General features: G+C 44.4%; 1 long non-coding RNA gene across 1 annotated transcript in view; it reads right to left on the bottom strand.

Moving 5' to 3' along the window:
* Positions 1 to 13,956, bottom strand: part of LOC119159881 (uncharacterized) — a 55,670-nt gene extending 41,714 nt beyond the window's left edge. Inside the window, exon 1 of the long non-coding RNA XR_005108146.2 lies at positions 13,798 to 13,956. This is a non-coding gene — a long non-coding RNA (uncharacterized LOC119159881). The remainder of the gene's footprint in view (positions 1 to 13,797) is intronic.
* Between the last annotated feature and the right edge of the window lie 2,467 nt (positions 13,957 to 16,423).

The following is a 16,423-nucleotide window of genomic DNA, read 5'->3' as shown; positions in this document are numbered from 1 at the left end:
TGCAGTGAATCTATGCTAAATACACCGTTGATTGAAAACATGCCGGCGCCTGTCTCAGGCTTTGCCGTATAAAGTGTAACGACCTGGTCACCTTCGCCATCTTTGAATCAACAAGAGCATTCCATGAGTGGTCCTCCATGGTTTTTCCTTCGTTCTCTAGCTACCCGCAGCTGCCCAGAAAAACCTGCTCTTTTTTTTCTCACCGCAAACCCATGTTTTCAGGGTGGTTCTTCAGTTCCTTCAGGGCACTGGACATCTATTTGTAGAAGGTGGTCTCCATGTCCTCAGCCACAGACATCACTTTTATTTTCTTACCCAATCTTTAATTCTCTTTCCTCCTTTTCCTGCAGACGCTGACACGTGCTTCCACTTAGGGCTGCAGTAATAGCTTTTTTGCACTCCTCATGCCCCTCCTCTAATCACTCGCAGCATGTCAGCTTTGTCCTTGTTGAACCTTATAGAGTTTGAAAATATCAATTCTGCCATTTTTATATGAATAACGGTTTCACACCACGCCCGAAAAAAAATTTGGGTTGATATACGCGCTTATATACGCGCTCATTTATAAAATGGCATTTATAGTCACTTATAGGCATTTAGGCAGAAACACCCAAATTAGGCATTTATAGGAACTCTAAAAACACCATAAAAGCCCTTCTTAACCTCGAATTCATGCTGACATATCAAAATGACATGATAGGAGCGCAAAGAACAAGATAGGCACTTGCCTATAATCCAGCCTCTAGTCAAGACTTGTTCACCGCGAAAGCTTGCAGCATCTTCGTCAATGTCGACGGCACACCGAAGAAGCCCAGTATCATAGCCTAGAGACGCGAATACAAGCCGTTCTAGTCTCCATTGCTCTCCTCGCGAACCAGCTTTCTTTAGCCTATTAAAGTTTCTTAATTAAGCACTACAGGAAAATCTAGCGCTGCGATTTTTTAGCCACCATAGGAAATAAGGGTAGAACATTCATTTGCCTAATATTCGTGCTTGGTTCTTCAGACGCACTTGTGGCTTTATTCTTAATTAGAACAGACCACAAAGCCAAAGAAAGTACATCTATGTTATTTATAGTAATTTGAGGTAAATGTAAAGAAAGTAAACTGGAGGAAAAGAAAAGATAACTTGCCAATAGGATGAAAGAAACGGAAAGGAACGTAAAACTTTCGAATAATGTATCCGATGCATGACCGCCTGAGCTACGAGTGCTAGTAAGCGCTACTAGTAGCCATGACAGCAAGTGCGAACACCCTTTTTCTGCCTGCTGACTTCATGAAACCCACGACTCCAGCAGAAAAAGTGTTGGATTCCGTTTCGCATAAAGCAATGGGTTGTTGTATCGTTCGTGAGTCGATTTGAATTGGGGAACCTAGAAGGTCAAGGAGGCAAAGTGGTACCACCGAAGTTTTGTTGACAATCAGCCTACGACAAGCAGCCGCAAGCCACACGAAGCCGAATGTAACAAGTAGAATGGTGCTCAGAAAAAAATTCGGCAGAACCCACGTACCTGGGAATCGACGTTACGCAAAGCATGCGGAAGAAAGGTGACCGTGTTACAATTTTTTCATTGAGCGACACATAATGAAATGACGCTAAATATATGTACATATGTTGCACACACAGACATGTTGAAGAGTTGCAGAAGTTTATATAACCAGTTGTTTGCACTTGTGCAATGATGCCAACTTGAACATGCGTATTAGCAACACCAGACGCTGATATAAAGCGCTGATGCTCGCGAGGATGCTGGCCCTGGACGCTGCTAGATAAATCAGCTTCAGCGCATGGCAACTAACCACAATAGACGTGAACACGACGCGACGGCGGTATTCAAGGGGCACATATGTAATATTTATAAAGTTTGATAGGCAGCACTGCAACCACTATTGACGTTTCATCAAGATTAGCGTCTATTTGAAAAGTAGTTCTGAGACCTGGCGTAGCACTGGTAAAATGCTTTATTGCCACGCAGAATTCTTGGGTTCGATTCCAGCTGGGACCATGACATTTATTCTTTGTATTTGTCGGGTTGACACTACCGATGTCGGGTATTTCTTAACGCTTGCGCGTTACTATTTGCAATGTGGTTCTCGTCGTTTTAGGGTAGATACTAAGTGTCAATCACATGTGTCACATACCCGCATTACAAGCGGCACACACTGGCCCGTGGGTATGGGCCACTGTCTGGCGGGAAGTGTTTGACGAGGTGCGCGACGGGATTGTGACATTATTCATCTCTTCACCAACACGTCATATTCATCAAGCCATTTTACCCTTCTATGCTAATTTTGGTTCACGCGAATTTAAGGGGGTGACAACGAGAGCATCCAAACACAAGCGGTTAGACAGACAGACAGACAGACAGACAGACAGACAGACAGACAGACAGACAGACAGACAGACAGACAGACAGACAGACAGACAGACAGACAGACAGACAGACAGACAGACAGACAGACAGACAGACAGACAGATAGATAGATAGATAGACAGACAGACAGACAGACAGATAGATAGATAGATAGATAGATAGATAGATAGATAGATAGATAGATAGATAGATAGATAGATAGATAGATAGATAGATAGATAGATAGATAGATAGATAGATAGATAGATAGATAGATAGATAGATAGATAGATAGATAGATAGATAGATAGATAGATAGATAGATAGATAGATAGATAGATAGATAGATAGATAGATAGATAGATAGATAGATAGATAGATAGATAGATAGATAGATAGATAGATAGATAGATAGATAGATAGATAGATAGATAGATAGATAGATAGATAGATAGATAGATAGATAGATACGCTCATAGTCGCCGAAGTTCGCTAAGAAATGCTTCGCATTTAATACATGTACAGCACAGCCTATCATTCCTATACTAACTGAAGCAGTAAACGCTGCAGCCCCCACAGACACTAGTACTAGATTTCCCTCTCTTGTGTTATTAGAAAATCCCATATTTATCCCCACAAACGTTGAAAATGCCAGCTCGATACGTCCTTCTACTTATCTTGTTGTTTTTCTTTTCGTTCGCGTCGCGTCATGCGTATTTCGAGCTCATTGTCGTACTTGCTCCAAGCATCTCTACATTTACAGCCACTTCTCCTTTGTAGTAATATTTAGATAGGCGAGAACAACCACAGTCATACTCATTGAAAGGTCTTGACCAAACTTCTAAGAAACGGTTCCTTTGTAGCTGTTGCGCAGTGTAGCATCGGTTACAGAAGCATACACATGGCGAAAGGTAATTGTTTCTTATAGTACGCAATTTTCTCTACCGATAGACTGTCAAACGTTTAGTGTGAAAAAAAAAAATCCTTTCGGGTAAGTACTGTTTGTTTCTGTAAACTGTCGACAAACGTACGAAAAAAAAACACCACCCAAGTAGTCCGTAGAAATGGTTAACAAGCAAGGCTGGAACGCTCGGTCACCGGAGGTTGCAGGCGTCGGAGCAGAAGCCGAAGTGCCAGTCAAGAAATTCACACTGAAGGTGGCTATCGGCTCTGGTAAACACGTTTCCGCCATTGCCTCGTTGACGCTGCTCCGCTAGTATACAGGCCGCTTCCTCCATTGTCGCTAGCATTCGGCTTCGAAGGCTGCATGATCCTCGGTGCGCAGTTGCCTTATGCTTAGCCTCCAGTTCCTGTTCTTTTGTCCGGGCAGCTGTATGGACCCATCGAACATGAATTCTCACACGAATCAGCTCTCGGCGCTGTTTTTAGAAAGTGGTTTGCTGTTCGGGTGTTCTTAAGATACGTGCCCACTTACCTTCCATTTGGAAGTTGTAAGTTGAACATTCCTACGATGAGAACCTGTTCACGCACCCATGATTGTGTCACGTGATGTATGTTTTCATTCTTATTTTGCCTGTCGACTTACTTGACCGCTTTTTTTGGCTCAGAGGTGACGCGCGCGCGCCGACAGGACGGGGCCGAATTTTTAGTTTTTCCATTATTTCCCTTTCCTTTATCCCTAACATTCTTTTCTTTCCGACTCCCCATCTTTGTGGAGCGCTGTTGAGGGGACCTCCATATGTGCACTTCGCTAATTGCCTCAATGGACGTAGAACGCGCATCATGTTGTCCTCATAAGTGCTTACAGACGCTTAGGAAGCATGCACAATCTAATAAAAAATGAAGTATTCTGGGAGTAGTTCTCCTTCAGAACAATAATCGTCATCTTACTTTCTCGCGCTTTCGTTCTGAAAAACCCGGCGCTAGCCACTTTTCTGTCAAGACTACTATGTCACTTTGGTAACGCGCGCGCCGTTCGTGGCCGCGAATGACTGGAAGCGTAGTGACAACGCGACGAAAGTGTACTCGAAGTAGATGACAATTACTGTTGTGTGCCAAAACACTTACCAAATACAGATCTTTTTTTAGAGTGTATGATTACACTAAAGTCTACATTTCTCGTCTCGGTAATTGTTGAAATTGCGAAAGGATGTAAGCACGAAGGCATGTACTTGGTTGGCTAACGAATAAAATAGTAAGTGAACATTTTTTGCACCGTTCATTTCATAACTTTGTCTCACTGTCTTCGTTTTTAATTGGATATTACCATTGTCCTTTCCTACACCCTTGTTCGTGCAACCACGTTTAGTGCATTTAGCCTTTTCTTTGAAATTTACCGATATTGTTGTTGCCTCTCACCCCTTTTTTTAATAACTGTCTGAAACTTCTATTACTGATGTCATAAATGACCGTTAGGGTATATGAATACAGGAAATGTACGAACACACGAAGATGGTGAACGTTCATTGAGTTACATGATCTAATTTAAATGCTCCAACTACACAGAAACAGCATGCATTCAATCGACAGATGCGGATGAAACAAGACCTTTTTGATGAAACAACCCTTTTTGACGTGAAATCTCTCTTCAAAGAGCAGTGCTTTGATCGCACATCAGTAGAGAAAAAGAAGAAAGCGGAAGGACTGATTTTAATTTCGAAACGTTGCGCATTACCTCGGTAAAAAAGAAACAAACATAATCGTGGGTATGCATCAGATTCTGGCAGTAGTTTCACGGCTCTTTCATTGTTGATAGAGTTTTGACTCGCTTCGCTTCCAAAGTAGGGCTCCCGTTGAAGTCATGCTCTGTGCAAGTGCTGTTGAAACTCGTGCAAACGGAGACCGCCGCGAATCGAAACAACAGTCCCCAAGCTCTTCTCGGTAATTCGTTCTTGCGTGCGCATCATACTTTAAAACGTTGTTTCCTTTTGTTACAGCACAGCTCCAGGAGTTTTAAAGCGCCTCGGAGGAGGTTGCATTTCTGATAGGTGCAGGTGTGCCAGACGCGTTCGATCGTCGAAAAAAAAAATTCTATCGCTATGCGAGGGAGATGAAGTGCAGGAGGAAACAAAAGGTAAACTCAGCTGAAGCTTCGCAACGAGATGAAGAGAAGGTGTGGGTAATAGCATTCGCAACCATGCTGAAGCTCAGAACATAGAATAAATAAGTGAGCACGGCCGACCGAATGTATTGTTCGATGCGATGTGGTGGTACTTTATGCATCCCATCCAATCATCTTGAGATGCAGTGGTGACAAACACAGCAACAATTTTTAGCAACTGTGCAAGGAGCGTTATGCCTGTCTTTGGCCAACAGCTTCTGTGAGGGACCAACACAATTATTGAGTTATTCTGAAGGAAAGAGCTTTCCTTCAAATTAACAGGGAGAGATCTTTTTTGGGGACTGTGCAACAAGTATTTATTTTCGAAGAAGTGAGAGAACGTAAGGAACGTTTGATGCTTTGCGGAATGTACAAAAACACTGTGGATCTCTTTTTGGTTTTGTTTTGTTTTTGCTTAAGGTCTTGTAGCGCAGGTTTACACAGAGAGATGTAAAAATATCTTCAGCAGTTGTGACAGCATTTAAATGCACGGAAATCACTCCTTGCTCCATCTTCCTAAGGGATAGTTGTAAGTTCATTGTCAAAAATATTCTTTCAGAGGTGAGAACGAGAATGAGACTGATAGCCACATCAATTTCTTCAAAGCGAAGCGCTTTCTCATTTCGCAGTTCGGTGGCATCAAAACGAGACTGCTGCAGTAGAAATTATACGTGCAGCCTCAGAATTAGCATGAAAAGCATGTGAGCTTCACTTTTTTTTTTTTTTGACAGCAAAATTTGCCTCAAATGGGAACTAATGTGCCAACTTTGGTTAGGGAAGGCGTGCATATTTTTCAATAACATCAGAGTAATAAAAATTTGGGGATTTCACCTCATAGCAAGGCAAACAGAAAGCCTGTACCTGTTTTGCGGAAGCAACGCAAGCATACGGTAGTCACCGCTGGTGGTTTTTAATAAAGCCGGCTAGCTACAATAATTATTATCCTCATGCACTAGAAAACTAGAAAGAGGCAACCGTTCAGGCTAGAAGTTAAGATGTATCGAAATTCCTGTTGACCGAAAATTGCGGAAATTACCACTAATTCGCACAACGTTTGAAACAAGAAAATGGGCAGTTCTAAATACTGATGTGTATGATCTGTTGTTTCTAGGCGCTCGCTAGTTCATGCAGGTAGTTTAAAGGTTTCTTCTAGGCTGTTACAATGCTTTCGCTGCGTGATACTTGATTTTTTAGATGCGGAGCATCTAATACTCGAGGCTTGTAGTGCGGCGCCGTCCGCAAGCTTCCTCCTCCTTCTTCCACCATCTGTGCATCCCTTCCTCCTCTACACACCGCGCGCGCTTCACTCCTCCACCATCTGTGCATCCTTCCTCCTCTACACACCGCGTGCGCTTCTCCTCTTCACGAACATTCGCTAGCTGTATAATGTAGCGCGCATGCGCCGTCACGCTTCGAGAACATCGGCAGCTGACGCGCGCGCATGCGCCGTCACGCTTCGAGAACATCGGCAGCTGTCGCGCGCGCATGCGCCGTTGCGCTTCTCCCCCTTCTCGAACATTCGACAGCTGACGCGCGCATGCACCGTCACCCACCATCTGTGCCGCGCGCGCTTCTCCCCTTCGAGAACATTCTACAATTCTCCTGATTCTCCAGTGGACGCGCATGCGCCGTCGCGCTTCGAGAACATTCAACAGCTGACAGTGCATGCGCCGTCGCGCTGTATATATACTCATGATTGATTGATATGTGGGGTTTAACGTCCCAAAACCACTATATGATTATGAGAGACGCCGTAGTGGAGGGCTCCGGAAATTTAGACCACCTGGGGTTCTTTAACGTGCACCCAAATCTGAGCACACGGGCCTACAACATTTCCGCCTCCATCGGAAATGCAGCCGCCGCAGCCGGGATTTGAACCCGCGCCCTGCGGGTCAGCAGCCGAGTGCCTTAGCCACTAGACCACCGTGGCGGGGCGCGCTGTATATATACTCAAGGTCGGCGCTCACTCGCTCAGTTGCCGCTCGTCGGTTGGTTTGTACGGCGCGTCGACGTCCAAGGTCGCGGTGAAATGAATTCCAACGAATCCACAAACACAATGATCGACGTCCCTTCGACCAGCGCCGCCCTTTCGCATACGTGTGTACGTGTTCACTCATTTAACACCCCCTCCTACAACCACGTTAACCAATTTAGCCATCGACCCAATTAAGTCGCAATTTAACACCCCATTTCACAACCACGTTAACCAATTTAGCCATCGACCCAAGTAAGTCGCACTTGACCACCCCGTTAACCAATTATATGCTCCGCATCCTCCTCAGTGTTCCCCCGAGGGAAGCTGCGGGCAATTTTTTTTTACGTAACTCTCTGCGGAGAGAACTTCAATTTAATCCACACGCATTCCCAGACACAATTGGAATGTCCGAACTCCATAGACAGAAGCTCACACTGAAAGTGGCTGAAACCAAGCGTTCGCTCTTCCCCTTCACGTACGGGCACATCGTCGTTGGCGTATAGGCCTTTGATCCTTGTGTGGTCTTCCATGCCGTTGCTCTTCCCGTTCCCTGATATTCTCTCGTTGTACGCACTTGGGGTCGTCACCTCGTCACCATCGCTTCGCAGCCATTTGCTGTTGGGCTAACTGTAGCGTTCTTCATTTTAGTTGACGAATGCTTAGCAGTCGAATCATGCAAATTTCTGCGGCACGTGCTCTTGCGATGATAACAGGTTTCGTGCAGGCTGCGCGGTTCATCCGTGTAGGCTGCACAAGCTACATCTACCCTTAATAGCTTCACAGTTAAAGTTAGTTTGCACCGAATATGTGTATAGGGAGTGAACTGCGCAGCGCTTACACTCCAAACTTATTCATTATTAGTCAGAAAATGCATATAAAGCACGTACTTCAAACTTGAAAAGTTCGTGGTGTGTCGAAGTTCTTTGACCTGCTTGCTTATAATTTGCGTTCATACGGCTACAATTACCTAAAGGGCTGCACCTCTCCTCCTTTTTTTTTTCAATACATGTTTCCAGTCACTCTGGCTTCGACGTTCGGTACTCAAAGGCTACCTGTCGCTGTGGCTCTCTTCACAGCTGCGGCCCACCTCATTTTTTCTTTCTTCATTGCATGGGAATTCATACCTGCGTTTACCTTTCACGATCAAGTTGTAGCAGCCAATGGCTGAACAACCGACCATAGTTTCATCATCATCATCATCATCAGCCTGACTACGTCCACTGCAGGACAAAGGCCTCTCCCATGTTCCGCCAGTTAACCCGGTCCTGTGCTTGCTGCTGCCAATTTATACCCGCAAACTTCTTAATCTCATCTGCCCACCTAACCTTCTGTCTCCCCCTAAGCCGCTTCCCTTCTCTGGGAATACAGTTAGTTACCCTTAATGACCAGCGGTTATCCTGTCTACGCGCTACATGCCCGGCCCATGTCCATTTCCGCTTCTTTATTTCAACTATGATATCCTTAACCCCCGTTTGTCCCCTAATCCACTTTGCTCTCTTCTTGTCTCTTAAGGTTATACCTACCATTTTTCACTCCATTGCTCGCTGCGTCGTCCTCAATTTAAGCTGAACCCTCTTTGTAAGTCTCCAGGTTTCTGCTCCGTAGCTAAGTACCGGCAAGATACAGCTGTTATATACGTTCCTCTTGAAGGATAGTGGCAATCTACCTGTCATAATTTGGGAGTGCTTGCCGAATGTGCTCCACCCCATTCTTATTCTTCAAGTTACTTCAATCTCGTGGTTCGGCTCTGCGGTTATTACCTGCTCTAAGTAGACATAGTATTTTACAACTTCAAGTGCACTATTACCTATCTCGAAGCGCAGCCCCTTTCTGAGGGTGTTGTACATTACTTTCGTTTTCTGAAGATTAATTTTAAGACCCACCTTTCTGCTCTCCTTGTCTAACTCCTTAATCATGAGTTGCAATTCGTCCCCTGAGTTACTCAGCAATGCAATGTCATGAGCGAAGCGCAGGTTACTAAGGTATTCTCCATTAACTCTTATCCCTAACTGTTCCCATTCTAGGCTTCTCAAAACTTTCTGTAAGCACGCGGTAAATAGCATTGGGGAGATTGTGTCCCCCTGCCTTACACCCTTCTTGATTGGTATTCTGTTGCTTTCTTTATGAAGCATTATGGTAGCAATTGATCCCCTGTAGATTTCTTCCAGAATGTTTATATATACTTCATCTACGCCCTGATTCCACAGTGTCTGCATGACGGCTGATATTTCTACTGAATCAAATGCCTTCTCGTAATCTATGAAGGCTATGTATAGTGGTTGGTTATACTCTGAGCATTTTTCTATTACCTGATTGGTAGTACGGATGTGGTCAATTATTGAGTAGCCTGTTCGAAATCCTGCTTGTTCCTTTGGTTGATTGAATTCTAATGTTTTCTTTACTCTGTTAGCAATTACCTTTGTAAATAGCTTGTATACTACAGAGAGCAAGCTGATCGGCCTGTAATTCTTCAACTCCTTGTCATCTCCTTTCTTATGTATTAAGATGATGTTAGCGTTCTTCCAAGACTCTGGTACTCTTCCCGTCAGGAGACACCTCGTAAACAGGGTGGCTAGTTTTTCTAACCTAATCTGTCCTCCATCTTTCAGCAGATCTGATGTTACCTGATCCTCACCAGCAGCTTTGCCTCTTTGCAAGCTCTCCAAAGCTTTTCTGACTTCTTCTATCATTACTGGTGGGGTGTCATCTGGGTTACTGCTAGTTCTTATAGTATTAAGGTCGTGGTTGTCTCGGCTACTGTACAGGTCTCTGTAAAACTCCTCCGCTATTTTAACTATCCTATCTATATTGGTAGTTATTTTGCCTTCTTTGTCCCTTAGTGCATACATCCGACTTCTGCCTATCCCAAGTTTCCTCTTCACTGCTTTGACGCTTCCTCCGTCTTTCAGAGCGTGTTCAATTCTCTCCATGTTATGCCTTTTTACATCGCATACCTTACGTCTATTAATCAACTTCGAAAGCTCTGCCAGTTCTATTTTGTCTGTTGTACTTGACACTTTCATGGTTTGACGCTTCTTAATGAGATTCTTCGTTTCCTGGGAAAGCTTGCCAGTGTCCTGTCTAACTACCCTGCCTCCAACTTCCACTGCACACTCCGTAATGATACTCGTCAGATTATTATTCATTGTATCTATGCTAAGGTTGGTTTCCTCACTAAGAGCCGAGTACCTGTTCTGCAGCGACACTCTGAATTCCTGTACTTTCCCTCTCAGTGCTAGCTGATTGATTGGCTTCTTGCGTATCAGTTTCTGTCGTTCCTTCTTCAAGTCTAGGCGAATTCGAGACCGCACCATTCTATGGTCACTGCATCGTACCTTGCCAACCACCTCCACATCCTGCACAATTCCTGGGTGTGCACTCATTATAAAGTCTATTTCGTTCTTATTTTCGCCATTTGGGCTCCTCCATGTCCACTTGCGGTTTTCTCGTTTTCGGTAGAAGGTATTCAAAATCCGTAAATTATTGCGTTCTGCGAATTCTACTAGTAGCACTCCTCTGGCGTTTCTAGTACCGATGCCATAATCTCCTACTGCTTGGTCTCCAGCCTGATTCTTCCCTACCTTTGCATTAAAGTCGCCCATCACTATAGTATACTGTGTTTTTACCTTACTCATTGCCGATTCCACGTCTTCATAGAAGCTTTCAACTGAAGCGTCATCAAGACTGGATGTAGGTGCGTAAACCTGTACTACCTTCATCTTGTATCTTTTATTCAGTTTAATTACGATACCTACCACCCTTTCATTAATGCTATAGTATTCCTCTATGTTGCCAGCTATGTGTCTGTGAATTAGGAACCCCACTCCCAGTTCTCTTCTGTCTGCAAAGCCCCGATAGCAAAGGACGTGCCCATTCTGTAGCACCGTATAGGCCTCATCTGTCCTCCTAACCTCACTGAGCCCTATTATATCCCATTTAACACCCTCTAGCTCCTCGAATAGGGCAGCTAGACTTCCCTCACTAGATAATGTTCTAGCATTAAACGTTGCCATGTTCAGGTTCCAATGATGGCCTGTCCGGATCCAGAGATTCTTAGCACCCTCTGCTGCGTTGCAGATCTGACCGCCGCCGTGGTCAGTTGCTTCGCAGCTGCTGGGGACTGAGGGCCGTGAGTTATTTGACGTATGCATGTGGCAGGTAGTGGCCAGATACTGCACCAGGGTGGCCAATCCTTCTCTGGTGAGGGAGTGCGTTCCCTGCGGTGGTTACTGGTGAGGCCGCACCCCAGGCCTCTTAATGCAGTTTCATCAACACGCGGATTTTTTTTTATCCGGTTGGGAACTGCGCGGCACCCGGATTTGAACCACGGACCTCTTGCATGCGAGGCGGATGCTCTAACCACTACGCCATCGCCGCATCATTGACCATAATTTAGCAGGACGAAAACAAACGGGCGAGCGCGCGCGTGAATCCCATAGTCTGAAGCTTGCGGTGAAGCGGTTCGCCGTCGTCTACTCTTCTCGGACTGGAAGCCGGCAGCAGACGGTGCATCGCACAGTCTCTCGCTCTTTCACTGGTCACTTATTCTGCGACGCGTTTGTAGCCGCTTGTTCAGTGAAAATGTTCTCTTTTCTTTTTATTGGCACATGATATTTCGCACATTTTCAAGAACGAATCGATAAATGGAAAAGGGCAAACGTAAAGAACGATAAGACATGCTTTTCGAACGAAGCATGCCATTTTGCTTTGATTCATGCAGTAATATTTTCCAGAACCACCTCGATTTAATATTTTCGAGCACAAGTGGCGACCACTTCATCCCTCACACGTACTTATGGGCACATGCTGCCAAATGTCAACATACGTTCTATGACAACAGAAGAAGTACGCGTACTCTGTCAGATTTATGGAAACCACTGAGCGCGGAAAGGGCACACGGGACGAAATGGCCGCTCAATTAATGGTATCGTTGGACTTGAAACCATCGATGTAGCTCTTGAAGCAACGTACGAGTAGCATGGCACGGCGTCTTTCCTCGGCTTTCACAATAGTTAAAAACCGTGAGGGTAAGTTTATTGAATAAATAAATAAATTCAACAAATACGACTAGTGAGAGATGATAAAACTACAATTGGGTATCCCCATACCATAACTAATTACGCAAAATTCACGCGATACCCACATTACATCATGGCGCATTCACTCGGGTTCCCCCCGAGAAAAGATGCGGGTGGCTTATTTTATCAACGGACCGTAATGCTCTGCCGAGAGAATAATAAGCTTTCTATGTATGTGAGCCAGTGAGCAATTACGACGGAACGAACTTTTAGCGCTGTCACGTTAGTACCTGTGGGCTTGAGGGAGAAGCGAGCTAGTCCATGATCAAAGAGGATAGATTGGATAGTGGCACTTCCTGGAAATACTACTGAGAGGCGAGGTTTGAAGGTGTACACAGAGGAAACACCGACCACAGTTTTTCTGTCACATTCTTCTCGAGAATGCTTGGTTATACTTTGTGCGGAAGGGAAATATTTAGGGCAGCGGGAATAATTTACGACTGTATAACCTAGAGTATTCAAAACAAAAGAAGAACAGAGCTTATGCTGACCCTTACGGAGATAAATTTGCGTTGACTGTTGTTAGATTCAGGGATATTCGAAATATGGAGTGTCATTTCTCGACAACGCCGAAGGCGCTGTCCGCCATCTTCTTCGGCGCGCGCGCAAACGTGAGACCAGCCGCATATTGCAGCATTTTAGGTGCTAGTTGCTGGTTTATAGCCGTCATTCTGAAATGCGATTTGACTGCTTCGAACGCTGTACAGGCACAACCAGAGAGTCGCGAAAACATCGGCCATGAGGTAACGCTGCCTTGAATCGAGTCGGCTGATTACTTGAGTGCGGGACGAACTGATTTCGGAACGAACTGGCACTAAGTGGTTTCGTCAACGAGATAGGCATGACGCTTTAGTTCAGCATAACAACTTGCACTCGTAAATGTGGTGTTCGACGTTAGTTTTCATCTACCCACACATTTAATTTCCTCTCTCTGCAAAGCAAGACAGACTTAGTAGACAAACCGCAGTACATTTTCAATATGCGCACCTGTTTAGTCGATGGAGGAAAGGTACGCGCGAGGGATTGTGATCGATCGGCATTCGTTTGCTAGTCGGCATTTTGCACCCACGAAAGCCATAGTTTGCGAAAATAACGTAGCTTTAATTTAGACGTGCGGCAATAAAGAAATAAATAGGGATCTGCAGACGAATCGGTTTGAGAATCACGCATCTCAAAGCCTAGAGGAAGGTTTCGAAGTGAGTGGATGCGCAACGCATATGTGAAGCTGAATAAAAGCACCGCGAGTTCGCGAAAACGTTACCTGTAGTCGACAGTAAAAGATTCAGGTGATATTTTGCCTTCACAACGCATCAAAAAAAATTATACCCACCCGGCAGGTCCAGCAGCTATGGTGCTCGACTGCAGACTTGCACGTCTTGGGATCGACTCCCGGCCATGGCAATCGCTATTTAGATGAACACGAAAATAGTTGACGGCCCTGCACTGCGCGATGTCAGTGCACTCTAAAGTATACGCCTGTGCGCCGGGACCGAAATTGCCGGTGGCGGCGCGTCAACTACGCGTGGTTCATTGGATCGGAGGCGGCGTGGCGGGAGAGGGGGCGGGGGGGTGGGATCGAGATTCAAAAGTTGGTAGATATAAAAGCGAAGCACTTAACATGATAGCAGCATGTGTTAATGTTTCTTTTTTTGGTGTGTGTGTGTGTGTGTGTGTGTAACTGTGATTTCCAGATAAAGCTGTCTCAGTTTTCAAGATACAGCCGCTACAATAATTATATACGAATATTCAGCACCTTGAAAAGACACAACCAAATACATGTTTTCGCAATTCTTTTTCTAATTGCTCAGCACTACATCTATGCAGATACCCATCAAGCTAATTCAAAAACGCACATTTGGCAGAAAAGCAAAAAAACAAACAAAATAAAACGTACATATAGGTTGTATATAGGGTTTGTACGTGTGACCAGATTGTTTCTGCGGTTATCCAAAGGCGCATAGTTTACATGTACAGACACGCCCAACATGAGTTTCAACATGTTTCCCAGATAAATGTGGCGCCAATACTGTATAGGGGTGCCTACATAGAAAACCATCAGTGATTCAAGCACTGTTTAGAATACTGGTATTCGTAGAACCCGTTTTACCTTTCCAGTTATAGCGTAGGCTTGGGCCACCATGGAGAAATCTTGGTCACCGTGGAGCAACTGTTATTGAGTGCCATTGTACATGTCTTGCTTTTTCCAACACAGATCAAGCGTACGGTGGTACAAAAATGTAGGTGGCTGAAATTTATAAGATGGTTCGGCTCCATCAAGTACCTTAGTGTTATGTGAAAGCACGCTTCCAAGCCACGTCAGGTGGTGATATGCCTCCGCATAACCACTACCTCCCCTAGAGCATAGGTTCAGAATTTTGTTAGCATGGTTTGAGCTTTTTTTTTCGCTTGTCTGAGAGTGAGGTGATATCCAGAACACCCTCAGCCACTTTTGTGCAAGAGCTAGGCCTTTGGACCCAAGGCCACTTAAGCTTATCAGGGATAATATTCAGCTAGAGTCATTCATGAGGCCACATTTTGGATGGCCCTCTAATGATATCATGCAATAAATACTAAAAGCGTAATGCAATTTTGTTCTCCTGTATTTCTTTTTTCTCGTCATGCAATGTAGGGGTGAGTGCCTCCGTGAAGGTCCGTTTCTATTTGTGCTTCTGGTATGACATGTTCGAAGGATAAAAACAAAAGGTATTTTTAAAGTCAATTTTGTTTCAGTGAGCTGTGTACATTCGTATAATGTGATGCAAATATACATTCTGCAAAATCACAACGCATAGGCAGTGTGGACTGCGCGGAAACATTATACTAAACTTGCATTTCTGTGGTCTAATTTCGTGTAGGTGCACACGTTAACATGGGGTGATACCATGTAACAAGTTATAACCAAGCATATGTAAAAAAAATAATGGGACTGCAATAAAACAAAATGAAATCCTGCCACCAGTACACCTAACACGAATATCATGAACACAGTATGGACAATTCTTTTGCAGCACTAGGAAATTTCTTCTATTTATGAAAGCACAAGATGGTGCGGCATTTGAGTTCAAGCTTCGGAAAAACTGAAACTTTTTTTTTTAATCTCGAGCATCATTGGTTCTTAAGGAACTTAATTTTTTATGCTTGCTATCTGGTTTATATAACTGAAGTATAAAATTTGGTGGCCATGGCAAAAACCAAACGTTCATTCATTTTCGCGCACGAGTGAATGAATGCATATTAAGAATAAAGAAATTCTTCACCTTTTCAAAGGGCTTAAAAAGGTGATAAAACGTGCACAGAAGTGAAATGCGCAGTTCTGGGAGAACATAACGATTAAACCGCTTTGTCTTTTATTGCGAAAAAGACGAGCTTAGCGTCTCGCTTATCTTTCATGACGCTTGAAATATTCCACCTCCCCAACGAAGTTTCCGCATACTTTTCTTCCACCACTGGTTGAAATTTATTACATGGCTGGGAAACGATAGTTTCCCGTTTGACATGCAGAACATATCGATCATGAGCAACGCCATCATCTCGAACTCAATGCCTTACTACAGTGAAAGCTGTTATGAAAGTACAACATCCGATCTTGGGTGACGTCGTTGTTCGCCGCCATTACCGGTGGGAATAGCGGTGGGCATCCCGGCGAGATCAGACTAAGCACTTCTTCGGGTGTCGGAGTATTGAAAACTTTTTTATTTGTAGTCACATTTATTCAACCTTCGATAAGAGTGAGAACTAACAGACAAAGTTGCGCAGAAAAGTACAGGGGATGTTATTATAAGCAATGGAGTGTCTAGCATTACGTATAGACGTAACGATAGAAGCCGTTAAAGTTACGTCCAGACGTGAAAATAAGACGTGTCAGAGTTACGTACAGCGTGACAACAATACAGAACCGGCTGGTTAAGCTCGCCGAATTCAATCGGCAGCAGTGGTGTAGTCGGCTAGCGCAGCTT

This window comes from Rhipicephalus microplus, unplaced genomic scaffold (assembly GCF_043290135.1).
Source record: "Rhipicephalus microplus isolate Deutch F79 unplaced genomic scaffold, USDA_Rmic scaffold_23, whole genome shotgun sequence".
NCBI classification, from domain to species: domain Eukaryota; kingdom Metazoa; phylum Arthropoda; class Arachnida; order Ixodida; family Ixodidae; genus Rhipicephalus; species Rhipicephalus microplus.
Note: the sequence above shows the minus strand (reverse complement) of the source record. Positions and strands in the feature narration are given on the sequence as shown.